Source organism: Saimiri boliviensis, chromosome 3 (genome assembly GCF_048565385.1).
Source record: "Saimiri boliviensis isolate mSaiBol1 chromosome 3, mSaiBol1.pri, whole genome shotgun sequence".
Lineage (NCBI taxonomy): Eukaryota > Metazoa > Chordata > Mammalia > Primates > Cebidae > Saimiri > Saimiri boliviensis.
The window spans coordinates 51,743,975-51,768,075 of record NC_133451.1 but is presented as its reverse complement, the minus strand read 5'-3'; the positions used below and the strand labels follow the sequence as shown (position 1 = coordinate 51,768,075).

Genomic DNA, 24,101 nt, shown 5'->3' with positions numbered 1-24,101 from the left:
CCACCTTGGGGTTAAGTAATTTGGACAGGGACTGCAATGCTGTGTGTGTGCAACTCCGGCCCTGGGTCAGGGCAGCGCCTTGTCAGCTCCAGCCTGATATCACGGCCCTAGTAGCACATAAGCAGCATGGTGAAATCGCGCTGACGATCCTCCCACCTCAGCCTTCAGAGTGGATGGGACTGCAGGTACCGCCACTATGCCTGGCCCAGACCTGGCTGTTTTTCTTGTTTCTTTGTTGTTGTGTGTTTTGGAGTTGTTTTGCTTTTTCTATTTGTTCGTTTTTGAGACAGGGTCTCACTCTGTCACCCAGGCTGGAGTCCAGTGGTAAAATTTCAGCTTACTGCAACTTCAACCCCCACAGCTCCAGTGATCCTCCCACCTCAGCCTCTCGGGTAGCTGGGATCACAGGCACGCACCACCATGCCTGGCTAATTTTTTGTGATTTTTATAGAGACAGGATTTTGTCATGTTCCCCAGGCTAGTTTCGAACTCTTCGGCTCAAGAGTCAGGATTTTGCCATGTTGCCCAGGCTAATTTTGAACTCTGGCTCCTTTGGGAGGCTGATCCGCCTGCCTCAGTCTCCCAATGTGCTGGGATTGCAGGTGTGAGCCATCACATCCAGCCGACCTGGCTGTTGTGATAACTGACTCTGAAGCCTGTTTCCCCACTTGTAAGATGGGAATAGTAATATCTATTCCTTATATTTAAGGTAGCTGTGATGATTTGAACTGTATCCCCCGAAAAGTAACCTGAAGTCCTGACCCTGCAGTACCACTGAATTCGAGCTTGTTTGGAAATAGGGCTGTTGCAGATGTAATTAGTTTAAGGTGAGGTCACACTGAAGTAGCATGGATCCTTAGTACAGTACATCTGGTGTCCTTATAAGAAAAGGGAAGACAGACATGTGAAGACACAGACACACAGCGAAAATGCCAGGTGATGACAGAGGCGGAAACTGGAGGGAGGCAGCTGCGGCCCAGGAACGCCGAGGATTGCTGACAACCACCAGAAGCCAGGAAGAGCCAAGGAAGGTTTCCCTCTGATGTGTCTCACAGGGAGCATGGCCCTAACTTGATTCTGGATTTCAAGCCTACAGATCTGTGAAACAATACATTTCTGTTGTTTTAAGCTCTCTCTGTTTGCCTAATTTGTTATGCCAGCCCTAGCAAATCAATGTGGTCCTAGAGGCCTAATATATTTATTTTGTCTGTGTGTTGGGGGCAGGGGGAGTAAGTATACTGTAACTGCAGAGGAAACAGAACAAATCAGGTAGACAGGAAGGAAACAAGGACAAGGCAACCTTTCTTATGCATCTAAACCAAGCAGTGCCATCATTTCCTGTGGACCTGACCTTCCCATTCACGCTGCTCCAGCACCGGCTCCTGGCTGTGGCTGGAACACCCCAGCTGCGTTCCTCTACCTGGAACATGCCCAGGGCCAGCTCCTGACTTCCTGCCTTTCCTCAATGAGGCCCATTCTGCAATGCGCACACCCACCCCACTAAGCACTCCCAACCCCCTGCTTGCTCTACTTTACTTTTTCTTTTCTCCATGTTCTCAGTGGATTCTAATATCCTACTCATGTGTTTATTATGTGCATTATTTATTGTCTCCATCCAGGCTATAACACTAAGCTCCATGCACTGATGTGAACAAACATCTAAAACAATACCTCATTCACTGTAGGTGCTTAAGAAAAAAATTTCTAAAAATCATTCATTTTAAATGACCACTTTATTACAGAAGCTGTCTGAGTTCATTATAAAAAATTAGAAAAAATTAAAAGCTTCAAACTCCCACCATCTAATCAAACCTCTCACATTACAAGAAATCAGACTGACTTTTATCTTCTTTAAGTGATTCCCTAAGGGGTCCTGTCAGTCCAGGAGAAATCTCATGGTAAGGGTAACACTCATCTTACAAAGCTTGCAGTGTGAATTTAATGAAATAAAGTAACCAAATACTAAATACAATGCTTACCACAGCAAGTAATACAATTAATGAGTAGTTTTTATTAATAGGTAGTTATTGTAACAGGTCATTGTTGATAGGTAGTTGTTATTTTATTTCCTTTCATCTTATCTTTAACATCCATCCTTTCTCTCAACTTACAAAAAGTAAGTGGCAGATATCGGCAGTCAAAAGAATGACACGATATTGTCATTATTTTTTTTTTAGATGGGAGTCTCACACTGCCACCCAGGCTTGAGTGCCATGGTGCAATCTCGGCTCACTGCAACCTCCACCTCCCGGGTTCAAGCAATTCTCCTGCGTCAGCCTCCTGAGTAGCTGGGATTACAGGCGCACACCATCATGCCCAGCTAATTTTTTTGTATTTTTAGTAGAGACAGGGTTTCACCATGTTGGCCAGGCTGGTCTCAAACTCCTGACCTTGTGATTTGCCCACCTCAGCCTCCCAAAATGCTGGGATTACAGGCGTGAGCCACCGCACCAAGCTGCCATGATGTTATTTTTCAGGGGAGGCAGGCATGAGGAATGCCTCCCACTCCCAGCACTCAGAAGACAGTTACCCAGACTCACAGGACCAAGCTCTATGGCCCAAAGCACCATGAGAAGCAAGGCCACTATTTCCATAGAATTTTCTAATAGGAACAAAACAATGAACAATGATAACCAATATTTTTTTTTTTTCTGAGACGGAATCTTGCTCTATTGCCCAGGCTGGAGTGCAGTGGCACAATCTTGACTCACTACAACCTCTGCCTCCTAGGTTCAAGCAATTCTCCTGCCTAGCCTCCTGAGTAGCTGGGACTACAGGTGCCCACCACCACCCTGGCTAACTCTTACATTTTTATTAGAGATGGGTTTCAGCATGTCACCCAGGCTGGCCTGGAACTCCTGACCTCAAGTAATCTGCCCACCTCAGCCTCCCAAAGTGCTGGGATTTCAGGTGTGAGCCACTGCACCTGACTAATAACCACATTTTTGTATTGCATGTCCTCTCATTTACAAAATCTTTTCCCATGAAACTTTCTTTGATGAAATAACTGGGGTTCAGAGAATTTAGGTCACTTGTCCAAGTTGACTCAGCTGGTAAGTAGAAGAGTTGGGAATTCAATCTAGGATTACAAGATCATTGATGACAAGGATCATCTCTCTTGATATTCAGTGAAATACACACTATTCCTAGAATCCCGCTCACAACAAATGAAACATTCCTTAGCATTTTTTCCATAAGCTACTTCCCTCTCCATATTCTCTGTAAAATACTTACCTATCTTAATAGCCACAAGTCCTTTTCTTGTTGGATAATTCTCCAGCAAAATTTTCTCCTTGCAAAAAGGAAAATTCACCTTCAGCCGTAAATGTCAGGAAACAGGGTACATTGCTGAGGAAGCCTGGTAATCACTGCTCTTGTAAGCTGTTAAGAAAAAAACAAAACATCAAGGACTTTATGTCTTCAGTCCTCTCTTGGGAAGCCTTTAAAATGAATCTCTTTTCCAATCCTTGGCAGAAGTTGGTACAAAAAAGGTTTCTTCCCTGCATGAGGGTTCCAATTAGGTTTAGTAATATTAGATTTACATTGCTTAGCCAAAATTTACTACAGAGCTTTAAAAGCATTTATTATTAACTGTTCCCCCTTTTGAGAGGACTAAAAGAATCACATCCCTGAATACTGAGACTTCCATATGCTTACATATAGGATTCTCACATTTATTCTTCATGTAATTTAGCTAAAATTCAAGAAGCTAGAAGACATAAATCCTATTTAGCAGACAAGTGAAGGCAGTGATCATTAGGTTATTTCCTAGTGAAGGCACCTTTTTACTCTAATACAAATCACAGAGTTAACTAGGTTAATGAGCTCCCCATGGGTAGAGTGCGCAATCCCTTCTAAAGTTGCCTGAATGAAAACCAGGATGCAATGAATGTAGGTATTAGCTGGGATGGAAGAAGAAAATGTCCAAGAAACAACCTCAGATTAACACAGGCCCTTTGCAAAACCCTGTGAAACAAGACAACATTCTGGGGCAACGATACAGGAAGAAATCACTCCAAATCTCAGGATGGACACGGGTGACAGGCCCTGATGGGGGTTGGCCTGTATGGACTTAGAGAAGAATTTTCAGTTCTGGCTATGAGGAACTAGCTTCTAGCAGACCAGTGTCCCATTGACCACAACCAGAACGGTTGGCAAAAGTTATTTTTAAAACCTGTTTAAAGACTTTGAAGGACTACTAAGGCAGCCAGGACATGAGAGGCCATGATCTTAAGGAAGAAGGGAAAGAAAATTGAGGAAAGTCAGACATTTTGTACCATTTTCCCTTTGAGACACCTGCTGGTTTTTCAGGAAGCACAGAGTGAAACTGCTGAGAAGCCTAGCAGAAAGTGGCTATTTAGAGGAACATAAAGTGAGTGGGCCTTTGTCCAGCTCGCAGGCTGAGGAGATCCCAGAGAGAAGGAAAATGCAAAGAAATGAGCTCAACATTCTGCCTCTGTTTAACTCTGTAAGAAACAGTGAAACATTTTTCAGAAGTGGTTTTATCATTTTATACTTCCATCAGTAATATATGAGAGTTCTAATTTACACAACCTCATCAACATTTGGCATTGGTACATTGAGAACTAGAAAAGCAAGAAGAAACCAAACCCAAAATAAGTAGATGGAGAGAAATAATAAAGATCAGAGCATAAAGTAACATTGAGACAATAAACCACAAAAGATTAATAAAATTAAAAGTTGGCCTTTTAAAAAGATAACCAAAATTGACAAACTTTTATTTAAGCTAAGAGTTAAGACAACAAAGAGAAAAGAGAAAACAGAAAAGACTCAAATAAATAAAATCAGAGACAGAAAAGAAGGCATTACACTTGGTACCACGGAAGTAAAAAGGCTCATTAGAGACTATTTTGAACAACTGTGCAACAATAAAGCAGAAAAGCTAGATGAAATGGTTACTCTCCTACATCCATGTGACCTACCAAGATTGAAAAATAGAGAATCTGAACAGACAATCAAAAGTAACAAGAATCAATATTGTGAAAATGGTCATACTGCCCAAAGTAATTTATAGATTTAATGCTATCCCCATCAAACTACCAATGACCTTCTTCACAGAACTGGAAAAAAAATTTTAAACTTCATATGGAACCAAAAAGGAGCCCGCATAGCCAAGACAATCCTAAGCAAAAAGAACAAAGCCGGAGGCATCACGCTGCCGGACTTCAAACTATACTATAAGGCAACAGTAATCAAAACAGCATGGTACTGGTGTCAAAACAGAGAAACAGACCAATGGAACAGCACAGAGGCCTCCAGAGCAACACCACACATCTACAACCATCTGATATTTGACAAACCTCATAAAAACAAGCAATGGGGAAAGGAGTCCCTGTTTAATAAATGGTGTTGGGAAAACTGGCTAGCGATGTGCAGAAAGCAGGAACTGTACCCCTTCCTGACACCTTACACTAAAATTAGCTCCAGATGGATGTTAGGTCTTATATTTAAGACCTAACATCATAAAAACCCTAGAAGAAAACCTAGGCAGTACCATTCAGGACATAGGCATAGGCAAGGACTTCATGACTAAAACACCAAGAGCAATGGCAACAAAAGCCAAAATAGACAAATGGGATCTAATTAAACTTCACAGCTTCTGTACAGCAAAAGAAACAATCAGAGTGAATTGGCAACCAACAGAATGGAAAAAAATGTTTGCAATCTACCCAACTGACAAAGGGCTAATATCTAGAATCTACAAAGAACTAAAACAGATTTACAAGAAAAAAACAAACCCATCCAAAAGTGGGCAAAGGATATGAACACTATTCAAAAGAAGACATGTATGAAGCCAACAAACATATGAAAAAATGCTTATCATCACTGGTCACTAGAAAAATGCAAGTCAAAACCACACTGAGATACCATCTCATGCCAGTTAGAATGGTGATCATTAAAAAATCTGGAGACAACAGATGCTGGAGAGGATGCGGAGAAATAGGAACACTTTTACACTGTTGGTGGGAGTGTAAATTAGTTCAACCATTGTGGAAGACAGTGTGGCTATTCCTCAAGGATCTAGAAATAGAAATTCCATTGGACCCAGCAATCCCATTACTGGGTATATGCCCAAAGGACTATAAATTGTTCTATTATAAAGACACATGCACACGTATGTTAATTGCGGCACTGTTTACAATAGCGAAGACCTGAAACCAATACAAATGCCCATCAGTGATAGACTGGACAGGGAAAATGTGGCACATATACACCATGGAATACTATGCAGCCATAAAAAACGATGAGTTTGTGTCCTTTGCAGGGACATGGATGAACCTGGAAACCATCATTCTCAGCAAACTGACACAAGAACGGAAAATCAAACACAACATGTTCTCACTCATAGGCAGGTACCGAACAATGAGAACACTTGGACACAGCAAGGAGAGCATCACACACTGGGGTCTAGTGGGGGCGGCTATGGGAGGGATGGTGGGAGGGAAGGTGGGGGAGGAATAACGTGGGGAGAAATGTCAGGTATAGGTGATGGGAGAATGGTGGCAACAAACCACCTTGCCATGAATTTACCTATGCAACAATCCTGCATGATCTGCTCATGTACCCCAGAATCTAAAGTCCAAAAAAAAAAAAAAAAAAAGTAACAAGACTGAAGTAGCAATAAAAAGTCTCTCATTAGAGAAAGTTCAGAACTTCATGGGCTCACTGCTAAATTCTACCAAGCATTTAAAGAAAAACTAATACCAATTCTACTCAGACTATTCCAAGAAATTGGAAAGGAGGGAATACTTCCACACTCATTCTACAAGGTCATACCCTCATACGAAAACCAAAGACATAAAGAGATGCAAAAATCCTCAACAAAATATTATCAAACCCCAGTCAACATCACATTGAAATGATTATTCACTGTGATCAGGTGGGATTCATCCCAGGGAAGCAAAAATGGATCAACATACCCAAATCAATAAAGCACATTAATAGAGTCATAGACAAAAACCATATGATGATTTCAATAGATGCCCCCCCACCGAAAGCATTCAATGAAATTCAACATTCCTTTATGATAAAAGCTCTCAAGAAACTGGGTATAAAAGAAACATACCTCAAGACAATAAAGGCCATGTATGACAAACCCACAGATAGCATCACACTGAACAGGTGAAATGGAAAGCCTTTCCTCTAAGCTCTGAACAAGACAAGGATACAGAAAATAACAAGTGTTGGCGAGGATGTAGACAAAATGAAGCTCTTGTTGTACCCTGTTGGTAGGAATTGAAAATGGCACAGTGGACACAAAAAACAGTGTGATGTCTCTAAACACATTTAAAATAAAATGACCACATGATCTAGCAATTCTACCTCTGGGCATATACGCAAAAGAAGTGAAAGCAAATAAATTTCTACCAATTATTGCAAATACATGTTAACAAGTGGGCAAATTGACAAATATAGAATCCATAAATTATGAGCTTTGACTATATGTCTATGCATGGTTCCAAGTCTGAAATCTGGTTTTCCTTTCTTCAGTTTCTTTTCATTTAGGCAAAATAGGCCTCATGAAGCTCTAAACATATTTAATGATGAGTAGCAAAGTGTCAGCTAAACTGAACTAGCTTCATGGAAACACATTTACTGATAAGGTAGCAATTTTCAGGTTGTTCTCTGTTGAATGCTCATATTTGGAGTTTAACACCCATCTCTACTCATTTCCTTTCTCATATCCTCAGGGAGAACTTCACAGAACACTTGAAATGTTAACAATCTGTAACTTAAGAATGACTTATATCTGGGTACTTTTTCAAATACAGGAACAAAATCAGCAAGAATGAGGCAATGAATGTTTTGAAGGAGAAGGAAAAAAGTGATCCTCAGTGAACTCAGCACATGTATACTCAAAGATAAACTCCTTTGACTTTTTTCCATTTGCTCTGGCTGTGTATAAGATGTTTCACAGCTCACGCTGTCCGTGGGGTCACCCTAAAAAACAAGTGCTAAGAGAAAGTTGCCTGCATTTCAAATTTTCAGTCTAGCAGTCAGAAAGGCTGGGTGTTGGCCGGGCATGGTGGCTCACACCTGTAATCTCAGCATTTTGGGAGGCCGAGGTGGGCAGGTCACCTGAGGTCAGGAGTTTGAGACCAGCCTAACCAACAAAGAGAAACCCTATTTCTAGTAAAAATACAAAATTAGCCAGGTGTGGTGGTGCATGCCTGTAATCCCAGCTACTCGGGAGGCTGAGGCAGGAGAATCACTTGAACCTGGGAGGTGGAAGTTGCCGTGAGCCGAGATTGCACCATTGTACTCCATCCTGGGCAACAAGAGCGAAACTCCATCTCAAAAAAGAAAAGAAAAGAAAGGCTGGGTGTTAGAACCACATACCCACGATTCATTTATTTCTGCAAGTCATGATGCCTGTGACCTGGCGCTTGAGAACAGACTGTAACAGAAAAAATGCAGATGAATTACTCAGAAGGTTTTTGCCCAGCTGTGGTAACTGTGCTGCTTTCTCTTTCCCACCAGGCAGAATTAGGTTCCTAACAAAATGGCTTCTGTTTTTCGGACAGATACAACAAGGTCACTTTGAGCAGTGTCTTCTCAGCCTATTCTCAATAGCAATTAACAAAAGAAGCAGTTTTAGTGGACAGGGGGACCTAAATAGTGATACTATATTCCTTTTATTCCTCTAAGACTCCCAACCTAACAGGAAGGTATTGCAGGAATGAACTAACCTTTGGGACAGGAGATCCATTTCCAGGCTTGGCTAAAGTTATACTGTGAAGTCGGAAAAAAAAAAAAAAAAAAAAAAAAAAAAAACCCAAAAGATACCTCCATCCCCAGCAGGAGTAGAGAAATTCTGTTACTTCATCTCCTGCCTTCCCCAGCCTCTTCCCCAACAGAACCTCTGGGAACATGCAGGTACAACAGATCTCCTTAAAGCTGTATGGTTGTAGCTATAAAGGTGGAACATCTGAAACCATGAGCACATGGAAACACCTTCACAGGTGCCTTAACCACAGAAGAGAGGCAGGCATACGGTTGCCACCCCTAGATCTTATAATGTTCTAAGATTAGTGTGCACAGGGAACATTTCTTAGCTAAGCTACAAGTGTTGGTGGTCTGCAAGCTTAATACCATTCATTATTATTTATCTTCTTCCTTTCGCTGTTAAACTTCAGAGGCAAACTGTCCATACTTGTTATCTCCACCATCTCAGCATTGTTCACTCCTTCAGCCCCCACCTCACTCCTGGTCTCATTCTACTCAAATTGCACTTTTGAAAGTTATCAATAACCTGTGAATTCCAAACTAAAAGCCATTGCTCAATTTGCATTTGTTTTGATACCTACCAGTCTAGGATCTACAGCCCCGCTAATCTACGATGCTACCAGCTGGACAACACTACTTGAAACTGTTTATTTAGTTTGTTGGGTACTGTGTCTTCCTGGTTGCTTTTAACACTCTACATGCTCTTTTTCTCCTCCACTGATAAATATTCACAGCAGGTATCTGCTCCTCATCAGCTATAATAACCATTGTCTTTCTAAGACTGTCTCTGTCATTCTGCTTTTGCATTCTTTGTCATTTTCCATGCCTGGTTAGTATTTTTTAAAATCTGATTTGTTTCTTTCTTTGAATGTCCCTTTAATCTGATATCTCTGTCACCACTGTGATCCAGACTCTCATCTACTCATGCCTGACTTGCTGCAACAACCTATTATTTAGTTCGTCTGCCTCTGTTGAACCCTAAACATTACTGCCAGATTAATTCAGCAAATTCTGCTTGTGTTAAATAACTCCCTATTTACAAAACACATGATGACTCCCCATTATTCACATAATACTTTTTTAAAGAGATAGAGTTTCATTCTGTTGCTTAGTCTGGAGTGCAGTGGCACAATCACAGGTCACTTGAACTCCTGGGCTCAAGCGATCCTCCCGCCTTAGCCTCAAGCTGGGACGACTACAGGCACACACCATTACACCTGTCTAATTTTTAATTTTTTGTAGAGACAGGGTCTCATTATATTGCCAAGGCTAGTCTCAAACTCTCGACCTCAAGCAATCCTCCCTTCTTCACTTCCCAAAGTGCTGAGATTACAGGCACAAACCACTGCACCCAGTCTACTCACAGAATAAATTTCTAACTGAGTCTGCCATTCAAGTTCCCGCAGAATCCGTTCCCCCTTTACTTAGCCTAGATTCTCTATACTCAATACCTACCAGCCCCTATCACAAATTCCCTACTCTGAAAAAATTAGTGTCCTTACTATATGGAATACCAAAAGTATCCAAAATGATACCCAGGTCTCTAAGCCTCCTTATTCTCAATGAGCAGCTTGGTTTTCCCTGGACCTTCCACATTGCCACTACCACTGTGATTCATGATTCCCACTCCCAACAGAGCAACTGAACATGCAGCATCCCTTCAAAGAACCTGCATTCTTCAGAGCTACGTGGATTCTACCGGGATCTATTACTCCAGTCAAACCAGAAGGCATGTGAGAGGCAGGGAGTGGCAAGCCAAGAAACGAAGGGTCCTCTGTGTTTGTGATGTTGGCATTTGAATGCTATTCCATTACAGGGGATGGGGGAGGAAGAGGAGGAAGGAAAAAGGAGGGTTTTTGTTGTTGTTGTTCTGCTGCTCAGTGAAAGTACAAACAGACCCCGAGTATCATAAACTGAACTCACGCAATTCTTTTCAGTAAAGTAGCTCACCAGATAAATATCCCCCCTGGTTGTTTGAATTACAGATGAGTAAACCGATCTGCTTCTTTATTTTCAACTTCTCAAAGGCAACTGTTCACAAGCACATCTTAGGAAACAAACTCATCTCCCTGATACTTGGCTGCAGACTAAATGGCTAATGATTAATAATATTCTTAACATTCTGGTCACAGTGACTCTAATCCCAGCACTTTGGGAGGCCAAGGCAGGTGGATGGCTTGAGCTCAGGAGTTTGAGACCAGCCTGAGCAACATGGCAAAACCCTTCCTTTAGAAAAAAAATACAAAAAATACAGTTGGGTGTAATGGTGTGCACCTGTAGTCCCAGCTACTTGGGAGGCTGAGGTGGGAGGATCACTTAAGCCTAGGAGGCGGAGGTGTCGTAAGCCAAGATAGCACCACTGCACTCCAGCCTGGGTGACAGAGTCAGACCCTGTCTCAAAACAAAACCAGTAATCCTAAAGGAAAATCTAAAGTTCAGGCATGAAAAGACTGGCCTGGCATGGGGTCATGAACTTGTTCTCCAGACACGGGAGGTAAATGGACCACCAATGAACCTTTTCCTTTGACAGTAATATTCCCTGAGCTAACGCTAGAAACCCAAGGCTCCTGAATAGATGATAAAAATTATTTATACTTTATATATGATGCTTGGTTACAGTTATATAATTATGTGTAGTTGCATATAATAGTTGAATATTGTATATATCCATCAATGGATAAAAAATAAATAAAATGATATATGTATGTATATATAAAATTAAGACTTTATTTTTATTTTTTAATGAGACTCATTTTATAAGACCAGCATAATCCTAATAACAAAAACAAAGATATTGTAAGAAAGCTTGAGACCAATATTCTTTATGGACATAAATGCAAAAATTAACTTAAAAATTAGTAATTTGAAATCTGCAATATGGTAAAAAGATAATTATGTCCAAGTGGTGCTTATCCCAGGAATGCAAGGTTGGTTCCTAATCAATATAATTTACAATATTAACAGACAAGTTTAAGGTGGTTTTTTTTTTTCCAGTTCTGTGAAAAGGTCATTTGTAGCCTGATGGGGATAGCGATGAATCTATAAATTACTTTGGGCAGTACAGCCATTTTCACGATATTGATTCTTCCTAACCACAAGCATGGAATGTTTCTCCACCTGTTTGTGTCTTATTTCCTTGAGCAGTGGTTTGTAGTTCTCCTTGAAGAGGTCCTTTACATCCTTTGTTAGTTGTATTCCTGGGTATTTTATTCTCTTTGTAGCAATTGTGAATGGGAGTTCACTCATGATTTGGCTCTCTGTTAGTCTGTTATTGGTGTATAGAAATGCTTGTGATTTCTGCACATTGATTTTGTATCCTGAGACTTTGCTGAAGTTGCTTATCAGTTTAAGGAGATTTTGGGCTGAGACGATAGGGTCTTCTAAATATATAATCATGTCATCTGCAAACAGAGACCCAAAGGATTATAAATTGTTCTATTATAAAGATCATGCACACGCATATTCATTGCGGCACTGTTTGCAATAGCAAAGACCTGGAACCAACCCAAATGCCCATCAATGATAGACTGGACAAGGAAAATGTGGCACATATACACCATGGAATTCTATGCAGCCATAAAAATCAATGAGTTTGTGTCCTTTGTAGGGACATGGATGAATCTGGAAACCATCATTCTCAGCAAACTGACACAAGAACAGAAAACCAAACACTACATGTTCTCATTCATAGGCGGGTGTTGAACAGTAAGAACACATGGACACAGGGAGGGGAGCATCACACACTGGGGTCTGTTTGGGGGGCCAAGGAAGGGATAGCAGGGGGAGTCGGGAGTTTAGGGAGGTATAACATGGGGAGAAATGCCAGATATAGGTGACGGGGGGGATGGAGTCAGCAAATCACATTGCCATGTATGTAAACTATGCAACAATCTTGCATTATCTACACATATATTCCAGAACCTAAAGTACAATTTAAAAAAAAGATGCAGAAAAACATTTGACAGAAATCAACATCCTTTTCTAATAAAAATTATTCAAAACTGGAAATACAAGACAGTTTCCTTGATCTGATAAAGAGCACCTATGAAAAACTTACAGCTAACATTCTACTTGATAAAAGGCGGAATGATCGCCTCTCAAGATTGGCAACATGGCCAAAGTGTCTACACTCACCACTTCAGTTTAACATTGTAGTAGCGGTCATAGAAACAGACAAGGAAGAGAAATAAAAGTCATACAGATTGGAAAGGAAGAAGTAAAACCATCTTTATACACAGACAACATAATAATCTATGTAGAAAATCCTGAGGAATCTATAAAAGGTAACCAGAAGTAATATGTGAGTTTGCCAAGGTTTTAGGATACTAGGTCAATAAATAAAAGCAACCAGCTTATTTCATTTAGCATAATTTCCTCACAGTTCATCCATAGTGTGTATTGCAGGATTTCCCTCTCTTTTAAGGCTGAATAATATTACTGTGTATACATATGTCACATTTTTTAAGTCCATTAATCTGTTAGCAAATATTTAGGTTGTTTCCACATGTTGGCTTTGTGAATAGTCTATTCAGACTTTGAAAAGAAGGAAATCCTACCATTTGCAACAACTTGGATGAATTTAGAGGGCATTATGTTAAATGAAATAATCCAGGCACAGAAAGACAAATACTACATGTTACCACTTACATGTAGAATCTAACAAGATCCAAATCATAGAAGCAGAGAGCAGAATCATGGTTACCAGAGGCTGGGGAGAGAAGCTAACAGGGAGATGCTGGCCAAAGGGTACAAAGTTTCAGTTAGACAGGAAGAATGAATGGTAAGTATTATTTCAGATGAGGATATGTTAATTAGCTTGATTCAATAATGCTACATTGTATTCATATATCATAGCACCCAGCCCATAAATATATACAATTACAATGTGTCAATATCCAGTTGAACAAATTAGATACACACTATCCTACACGTTTCTGTTTTCCCTTAAAACAACCTGGAGATCTGTTGCATATCAGTACAATGTCGATCTATCATGTGCTTTTTTAATAGCTCTATAGATATAACACAGCCTTTTTGAAAAAAAAAAAAAGAAAATTTATAAATCTATTGATAATTCCATAAATTATATAATAAAGTTAAACTTATCATTTCCTTTTCTCATCGTAAAAGTGGTAAATAACGATCACAAAAGAAAAGTCAAGAAGTGAAAAATATCACTCACAATCCCACTAAAACTTTGTCCATGTAGTTCTTTCTAGACAGTTGTTAGAGTCTGGTGGACAGGCATTCACACCAGAATCACCTCAGGTGCCTTCATATGAGCACATTTCAGGGCACTGTCCCATACTTACTAAGTCAGAATTTCTGAGAATGGTGCCTTATTTAGTAAGATTCACCAATGAAGTTTGAAAACTGTAGTTGAAGGCCCTTTTCTCTGCCTTAAAAAGTTTTCATTATATTTTACGTGCAATGTTGCATTACTCCTTTAAAAATTCTTTTACAGCTAATGTTTTGTATTTTTCCATGTTACTAAATTGTCCTTGCTATTATCATTTTAATTGCCTGTGTAATACTCCATTAAATAAGTGTTTCTTTTTTCTTTTTGGGTGGGCGGGGGTGGGGGGAGACAGAATCTCTTTCTGTCTTACCCACAGGCTGAAATGCAGTGGTGTGGCTCACTGCAACCTCTGCCTCCTGGGTTTAAGCCATTCTCCGGTGTCAACCTCCAGAGTTTTTGGGACTACAGGCATGCACCACCACACCAGCTAATTTTGTATTTTTAGTAAAGACAAAAAACAGGGTTTCCCCATGTTAGGCAGGCTAGTCTCGAACTCCTGACCTCAGGTGAGCCACCCACCTCAGCCTCCCAAAGTGCTGGGATTACAGGTGTGAGCCACCACACCCAGCCAAATGAGTATTTCTTAATTTACTTATCTGTTCATCTGTTGTTGGACATTTAGGATCTTTCAATTGTATTCACTTTCTAAAATACCACTCCAACAAATCTTTGTTGTACATAACTTTTTCCATATTTTGGATTATTTTCAAAAGATAAAATCATATAAGTGAAAAAACTAGGTCAAAAGAAACAAATATGGTTAATGCTCAGAATGCAAACTGCCTTCCAAATGATAATTTATATTTCCAGGTGGGTACAGTGGCTCATACCTGTAATCTGGGAGGCTAAGAAGAGATGATTGCTTGAGACTGGGAACTCAAGACCAGCCTGGGAATCATAGAAAAACCTCGTATCTACAAAAAAAATTTTTTTTTTTAATTAGCTAGGTGTGGTGTTGTGTGCCTGTAATCCTATCTACTCTGGTGGTTGAGGCTGGAGGATTGCTTAAGCCCAGGAGTTCCAGCTGCGGTGAGCTATGATTGTGCTACTACACTACAGCCTGGGCAACAGAGTGAGCCTCTTACAAAACAAATTCAATTTCCACTAGCAATGCATTAGTTTTTGCTGTCTCCATTTGAAGTCTTTGCTTACTAATTTAATAAGCAAAATATTTTTTTATTTCTTTTGATTGTAAGGTAAACATTTTTCTATATGTATGTTCATTAGCATTTCCTTTTTTTGGTAAATGATTAATGTTACTTGACTTTTTTCTCATGAGGTAACTGTTTCTATACAAATGGAATAGCTTTTTATGCTTAAAGTTAGTCTCTATCACATTAAGTACTGAGATTCTGGGTCCCTTCAAGGTATAACCTTTCTGCTGACTGGCACACTGCTCAGCCAGCCAGTGTAGCTAAGAGCATGAACTTGGCAGTGATCTGCTGCATACTAACTGTGTGTCCTTGGGTAAGTTACGTAAATCTTAGTGCTTCAGCTTCCTCACTTTTAAATGGGGTTGGTGATATTATTAATAATCAATGGTTTGGATTGAATGAGTCAGTACACATAGTACCTGGCACACCGTACGTAAGCACTTAATAAATGAGAGCTGTTAGCCATCCTGTAGATGTGAGCTCCAGAGGGGCAGGGATTTCTGTCTCTTGCTGCTACGTCAGTGCCCAGCTGAGAACAGACTCTCAGTGAATGTTCTTTGAATGACTAGGCCGAGAAACATTACTGAAGGCAGTAATGCGCCTGCTAAAGTGCCTGTAGCCTCACCTTTCATTTTCCCAGGGAGATGGAGGTAAAGACGCAAGTGGGTCAGACTGACTATGGCAGAAAGTGATAAAATTCACCTGAACTTCCTTAACACAGTGAAACAAGAGCTGCCCAGGAGTCTGTAAAGAATGGCCAGAAACTGCCATCTGAGTCGGGACATTCCAGCTGCCTACGTTGTTTCTTTTTCCTCCCACCTGATTTCAGAGATCAGCCCTGCCCAGATGCTCTCACTAGATCTGTCTTTGAGGGGAAACAAATGGAGGACTCTGACCCAAATTGCATTCAGAATTTAACCTGAAGAGCAATTTATTAGAAACATTTACGTTGATTCTCCATTTATCTTCGCCTGAGAAACTCTGTAAGAGTTTTGATCAGGCTCACTGAGGTATAACTTCTCACCCTTTTATGCATACAGCTCACATACGTACACAATGATGTCATTACACCATCAAGGTACAGAACATTTCCATCACTCCAAAAAGTTCCATCATACTCCTTCTGTAGTTGGACCTGTCCTCAATCCCCAACCTCTGGTACCCACTGATCTGATTTCTGACCCTAGAGTTTTGCTCTCTCCCAAATTTCATGCACATGAAATCATACAGAATGACCGTCTTTTGTGCACATCACCGAGCCCGCTAATTTTTGTATTTTTGGTAGACATGGGGTTTTGCCACGTTACCTAGGTTGGTCTCAAACTTCTGGAGCTCAAGTGATCCACCCCAAAGTGCTGATATTACAGGCAAGAGCCACCATGCTCAGCCAACAGTCACATTTAAATTTTCTTCTCCATACCTCAAAAAGGGTGCAGATTACACCATCTTCACTCCTGATGGTATTAAGCACTGAACCACTGTGACTGTCTTCTAATAGTCTGTTAGTACTCTGGCACAAGCTAGGCCAAGCTGCTATTCTAACAGGGAGAATAATAAGCAAGTAAATAACCAAGTACCTAGTTAAGTACTAGGAAGAAAAGAAACAGGATTTTGATAGAGAATAATGAGGTATGGGATGAGATAAACAAAGCTTGCATAATCAGGGAAGACCTAACTGAGTAGGGGGCAATTAAGATGAGTGTAGCTATGTAAAGGGTAGAAGAACATCTATTCCGGTGAAGCCCTGAGGGAGAAAGGGGCTCAGAATGTCTAAGGAACCAAAAGAAGGGATGTTTCCCTTGCTGTCAAGAGAAAGAGGAACGTGAGATGTGGCTGAAGAACAAAGTACAAGTTGGATCATGCGGGACTTTACATTTCATTTTGAGAGGAATTACAAGACACTGCAGAGAATTTTAAGCACGAAAATGACATGCTCTGATTTTCATGGACAAAAGATGCATGGACATGGACTAGGTAAAGCGAGAGTGGAGTGACCTAGGAAGAGGCTACTGAAAGCACCAGGAGGAAGGATGGCTCAGCCAAGAGGATTTGGAGGGAAGCAGGAAGACACACACCACATCCTGTTAGTAAAACATAGAAAATCGGCAGACGGAATGACGCTGGGGGTGCTGGAGAAGACCACAAAGAATAAGGGCTGACATCGAGGTATCCGGCCTGAAAGAGGAGGGTGATGATGCAGTTTAGTGAGATGGAGATAACTAGAGGAGGAATCTACTTAATAAATAAAGCCAGGAATTGTATTTTTTTTTCTTTTTTTTTCCTGAGACAGAGTCTCACTCTGTCGCCCAGGCTGGAGTGCAATGGTGTGATCTCAGTTTACTGCAGTCTCTGCCACCATGCTCAGGCGATTTTCCTGCTTCAGCCTCCCAAGTAGCTGGGATTACAGGAATGTGCCACCATGCCAGGCTAATTTTGTGTTTTTAGTAGAGATGGGGTTTTCACCATGTTGCACAGGCTGTTCTCAAGCTCCTGACCTCAGGTGATCTGACCACCTTGGCCTCCCAAAGTCCGGGGATTATAGGCACCTGGCCAGGAACTGCATTTTGAACAAAGAAAATTTAAGATTCCTGTAAGATATCCAACTAGAAGTTATCAGGTGGGCAACAGAAAAAAACAAGGAAGGAATTCAGAGGAGAGAGCTGAGCAAGCAATAAATCTTCCCTCCTACAGGTAAAGAGGGCATTCCCATGGGAAGATGACTTAGCACAGGGTGTCAGTGCCAGAAAGAAGTTCTACACGAAAAAGGGTGACATATCAAAAAGACAGCACCAGCTTGAAGTGCCTCTCACTGGCCAAAAATAATTTACTTCATTTTATCTTTTTGGAGACAGGGTCTTGCTCTGTTGCCCAGGCTTGAGTTGCAGTGGTACAATTATAGCTCACTGCACCCTTGAACTCCTGGGTGCAAGAAAGCGTCTCCTTGGATAGATACTGCATTAATTTTTTTTTTAAAACAGTGAGAGAAAGAGAGATTCTCCCACCTCATCCTCTACAGTAGTTGGGACTACAGGTGTGCACCATAATGCCCAGCATTCTTTTTTCCTGCTTTTGTAGAGACAAGGTCTTGGTATGTTGCCCAGGCTGGTCCCAAACTCCCGGTCTCAAGTAATCCATGACTCAGCCTCCCAAAGTGCTAGGATTTCAAGAGTGAGCCACCACACCTGGCCACAAATATTTATTACAAAAAGAAAAAAACTATTTGCTCAGTGGCAAAGCTCAGCAGTCACCACTATAACGAACTTTTCCAAGTTATTATCATCAATGACGGGATGACTCAAAATCAGCAGCCACCTGATAGGGTGCAATGAGAAGAGCCTCTGTGAGATTCCTGGGAAAATACCTGCCCTGCAGCTAATCATGAGAAAACAACAGCCAATCACACACTGAGAGATATGCAACAAAATAAGTGGCACATAACCTGTCCAAGGTCATCACAATCGACGAAGGACTAAGGAATGGCTCCAGATCAGAGACCACAGAGACGTGGCGACTAAACACAACATGCAATCTCAACTGAATCCTTCTGTTACAAAGGTCACGACTCAGACAAGTCACAAAACTTCTATGAGGTTTGCAGATTAAATCGCAGCACAATTATGAATATATAGGAGAAGATCCTCATTTCTAGAAAACACAAACTATTCTAAGATATTAAAGTATTTAGTTCGCAACTTACTCTTAAATGGCTCAAGAAAAAAAGTTATTTGTATTGTACTTGTAAATTTTCTGTAAATTTGAGACTGTTAAAAAAGGCAATGTGTTATAATAATATGCCTATGCATCAAATTGGTAAACACTAGAGGTCTGACCAATACCAAGTATTTGTGAGAATATGAAGTAATGAAAACCACCATGCGGCCAGGTGAGGTGGGTAACGCGTATAATCCAAGCATTTTGGGAGGCTGAGGTGGGCAGATTGCCTGAGGTTAGGAGTTCCAGGCCAGCCTAGCCATCATGGCGAAACTCCATCTCTACTACAAATACAAAAATAGCCAGGTTTGGCGGCGTGCACCTGTTGTCTCAGCTACTTGGGAGGCTAAGGCAGGAGACTCGCCGGAACCTGGGAGGCAGAGGTTGCAGTGAGCCAAGATCGTGCCATTGCAGTCCCGCCTGGGCAACAGAGTGAGACTTTGTCTCTAAAAACATATATTCACATAAACGAAAGAAAACCCAAATCAAAAACACATTGAGATACCATATCATGCCAATCAGAATGGCGATTATTAAAAAATCTGGAGACAACAGATGCTGGAGAGGATGGGAGAAATAGGAACACTTTTACACTGTTAGTGGGAGTGTAAAAATTAGTTCAACCATTGTGGAAGACAGTGTGGTGATTCCTCGAGGATCTACAAATAGAATTTCCATTTGACCCAGCAATCCCATTACTGGGTATATACCCAAAGGATTAAAAATCATTCTATTATAAAGACACATGCACACATATGTCCATTGTGGCACTGTTTACAATAGCAAAGACTTGGAACCAACCAAAACGGCCATCAATGATAGACTGCATAAAGAAAATGTGGCACATATACATCATGGAATACTATGCAGCCATAAAAAAGGATGAGTTCATATCCTTTGCAAGGACATGGATGAAGCTAGAAACCATCATTCTCAGCAAACTGACACAAGAACAGAAAACCAAACACTACATATTCTTACTCATAAGTGGGTGTTGAACAATGAGAACGCATGGACACAGGGAGGGGAACATCACACACTGGGGCCTGTTGGGGGGTGGGGAGCTAGGGGAGGGATAGCAGAAGGTGGGGGGATTGGGGAGAGATAACATTAGGTGAAATAACAAATGTAGGTAACGGGGGGGGTAGATACAGCAAACCACCATGGCATGTGTATACCTATGTAACAATTCTGCACAACCTCCACATGTACACCAGAACCTAACGTATGATAAATCAGAAAAAGAAAAAAAAAACCCTCATACAGTGCTGTTGAGAGTGAAAACTGGAAGAACCACTTTAGAGAACTGTTCAGCACTATCTAATAAAATTAAAGGTACACATCCCCCATGACTCAACAATTGCACTTCTGGAGAATCTCTTGAATATCAGCACCAGGATGTTCATAGCAGCCCTGTTTCTAAGAATCAAAAACTGAAAATAACTTAAATATCCGTTAATAGCAGAGTAGGTCAACTGTTTATGTAGTGGAATACCATACAGCAATGCAAATGAATTAATTACAGCAGCATTCACCAACAAGGATGGATCTCAAACGCAATGTTGAATGAAAGAAGCAAGATACAACCATCTAATAAAGTTCAAAACTATGTTGTTTATATGATAAAACTTTAAGGTAATTATTATCACAAAAGTCAAGACAGTAGATGGTGGGAAGAGAAGAAATGATGATGGGGAAGATGCAAGAGGGGTAGGTGTGGTTTCTGGATGCTGGCAATGTTTCATTTCTTGCCACTAGAGTAGTGCTCATTTTATCACTGTTTGTTAAAAAGTAACTATATGATCTGTGCACTTTCTATATGTATATAATATTTCATAATTGTAAAGCTACTAAAAATGATTGCTTCTATTTCCCGATGCTTACCATGTGCTAGCTACGACGCTAAGCATATATATATGTTTTATCCTATTTAAACTTCTCAAACCTGTGAAGTACTATTACTATTTTCTCCCTTTTACACATGTACAAAGTGAAGCTTCAGGACATCTAACATCATGGCACTAACAAATGGGGACATGAATCTATTTAGGCTGACTTCGGAGTTTGCAAATGTAACCACTAAGTGGTTTTCAAGTATTACTGACAGGGCCAGATTGATCTCTATGTTTCAACGTGTGCTTTAGAATTTGGCTTTCTTGAGGGCTTTTGCTGTAACTTCCCATAGCATTAATATAGCGCTTTACAAGTGAGGATTTATAAGTATTGCTGACAATTTGTCACTTCTGTAACAGAACCGTAGACTCTTGTGTAATATTTTTCAGTCCTCCAATCAATACGGAGAGACTGAGTTTTCAATTACAAGGCAGAAGTCTTTAAAAAGTCCTCAAAGGCCGGACGCGGTGGCTCAAGCCTGTAATCCCAGCACTTTGGGAGGCCGAGGCGGGTGGATCACGAGGTCAAGAGATTGAGACCATCCTGGTCAACATGGTGAAACCCCGTCTCTACTAAAAATACAAAAAAAAATTAGCTGGGCATGGTGGCACGTGCCTGTAATCCCAGCTACTCAGGAGGCTGAGGCAGGAGAATTGCCTGAACCCAGGAGGCAGAGGTTGCAGTGAGCCGAGATCGTGCCATTGCACTCCGGCCTGGGTAACAAGAGTGAAACTCCGTCTCAAAAAAAAAAAAAAAAAAAAGTTCTTGAAACCAGGAAAACACTAATGCTAAAACCAAAGTTAAGAGATTTACATGAATTTGACAAAAAGAATGCACACAAATACATTACAGCAGTCTCCAGGAGACCAATGGACTTGAGACAGCAACCCATGCACAGCCCATCCAAAAGAATTATGTGTAGCCATAAAAATTCCAACTAGCTCTGAAAATCAGGGTTTTGTATTTGATGATGTTCTCTATTGAGACTATCTAACTGTACTGTACTTTGAACAAAAATCATTGCTTTTGATTTATTGGCTTTGAACTTATATAATGTCCCTTTCCCCCCAAACCTCTACATTTTGTTTAGCTCAAACATTATTTCATTTATTTCCCATTTTTCAGGAGTTTTATGTGCAAATTTCCAGATAAGCACATGTAGAACATTTAAAAGGAACTGAATAAGGAAATGCCACAAAAGAAATCTTTTTTTTCTTTCAATTTCTATTACTAATCTCAAACTAGAATTTGAGGAGTTTGAGAATTTTATCTTTCTTTGTGAAGGGCTAGAGCTTTGTACTGATTTGTAGCGTAACACAATAGGCTTCACCTCCTGTTTAATCAGTTTTACAATAGCATAGAAATAGAGTTGACATGAATTGGCAGCACTGGACTAGCAAGAGGACGGGGAGGGGAGAGTTGGCAGTCGTGGTGGTACAGAAGAAAGGAAAAAGACAGTTAGGGATCTCGCTGTTTCATTCTTGCCATGGACAGAAAATCTAAGGATAGGCTGGGTGCCGTGGCTCAGGCCTGTAATCCCAGCACTTTGGGAGGCCAAGGGGGGCACATCACCTAAGGTCAGGAGTTTGAAACCTGCCTGGCCAACATGGTGAAATCCCATCTCTACTCAAAATACAAAAATTAACCGGGCTGAAAAAAAAGGCTAGCATTACTAACTGTTCTAGCTAAATCATCTTTTTAAAAATCATGTTTGAATTCATATATTCGAGTTGACATTGCACTTTACTCTCTCTTGAAAATTACTACTTCGATGTCTTTTTTGTTTAAGAAGAAAACCCCCTCCTCAGGAGGCTGAGGGAGGAGAATTGCTTGAATCCAGGAGGCAGAGGCTGCAGTGAGCAGAGATCACACCATTGCACTCCAGCCTAGGCAACAAGAGTGAAACTCCTCCCCAATCCCCCCAAAAATCTAAGGATAAACATCACTACAGTTGAAGTAGGATATTTAACTTAAGAATGTGATCAATTCAGTAGAAGATAGGCAAGAAAATAAGCTGAACAATAATGAACAATATGAAATCCTTAGAAATGAAAAACATAAATGATGCAAGGGATAATAACAAACATAAAAAGTTGATCAACATCATCAGCCATTAGGGAAATGCATACTAAAAGGACAATGAGCTCTAGGCACAGTGGCTCATGCCTATAATCTCAGCACATTGTGAGATCAAGACACAGGACTGCTTAAGGCCAGGAGTTCAAGACCAGCCTGGGCAACACAGTGTGACCCCCATCTTCACAAAAATTAAAAATAAAATTAGCCAGGCATGGTGGTGTACACCTGTAGTCCTGGCTCCTCAGGAGGCTGAGGCAGGAGGATCCCTTGAGCCCCACAAGTTTGAGGCTGCAGTAAACAACGATCATGCCACTGCACTCCAGCCTGGGTAACACAGGGAGACCCTGTTTCTGAAAAAATAAATAATTTTTTTAAAAAAACAATAAAAGCACAATGAGGTACCACTTCACATCCACTAGGATGGTACCAGTTTGCTAAGTCTGCTGTAACAACCTTAGTACTGAATGCTAAACTTAGACAGACTGGATGTCTTAAACAACGGCAACTTATTTTCTCACAGTTTTGCAGATGGACGTTCATGATCAAAGTGTTGGCGGGTTTGTTTTTTTCCTGAGGCCTCTCTCTCTTTGGCTTGCAGACAGCCACCTTCTTGCTGCGTCTTCATATGGCCCTTTCCCTGTGCCTGTGCACCTGGTGTCTCTGACTTTTCTTATTCTAACGACACAAGTCATACTGGGTTAGGGCCCCACCCTATTACCTCATTTAACTTTAATTACTTCCACTACAGCCCCCTCTCAAAATACAGTCATGCTAGGGAATAGGGCTTTATCATATGAATTTTGGGGGATACAATTAAGCATATAACAGATGGCTATAATGAAAAAGGCAATAACAAGAGTTGGTGAGAATGTGAAAAATTATAACCCTTATACATTGCGGGTGGGACTGTAAAGTGGTGCAACAAATGTTGGAAAACAGTCTGCCAATTTCTCAAAAGGTTAACCACAGAGCTACCACATGACTCAGCAATTCCACTCCTACACATACACTCAAAAGAAATGAAAACATATGTCCACCAAAAACCTTGCACACAGATGCTCATGCTACAACACTGATGAACCCTGAAAACATTATGCTAAGTGAAAGAAGCCAGACACCAAAGGTCACATATTATATGACTCCATTTATATAAAATGTCCAGAACAGGCAAATCCATACAGACAGAATGTAGATCAGTGGTTGCCTAAGGCTAGGTG

The 24,101-nt window shown here is 40.7% G+C and overlaps 1 protein-coding gene across 3 annotated transcripts in view; it reads right to left on the bottom strand.

Moving 5' to 3' along the window:
• CRACD (capping protein inhibiting regulator of actin dynamics) overlaps window positions 1-24,101 on the bottom strand; it is a 293,849-nt gene that overhangs the window by 150,794 nt on the left and 118,954 nt on the right. For all 3 annotated transcript variants that reach the window (XM_074396155.1, XM_074396157.1, XM_074396159.1), the window contains exon 2: window positions 3,235-3,381. The gene's annotated coding sequence lies outside the window, so the exon portion shown is untranslated. The remainder of the gene's footprint in view (window positions 1-3,234; window positions 3,382-24,101) is intronic.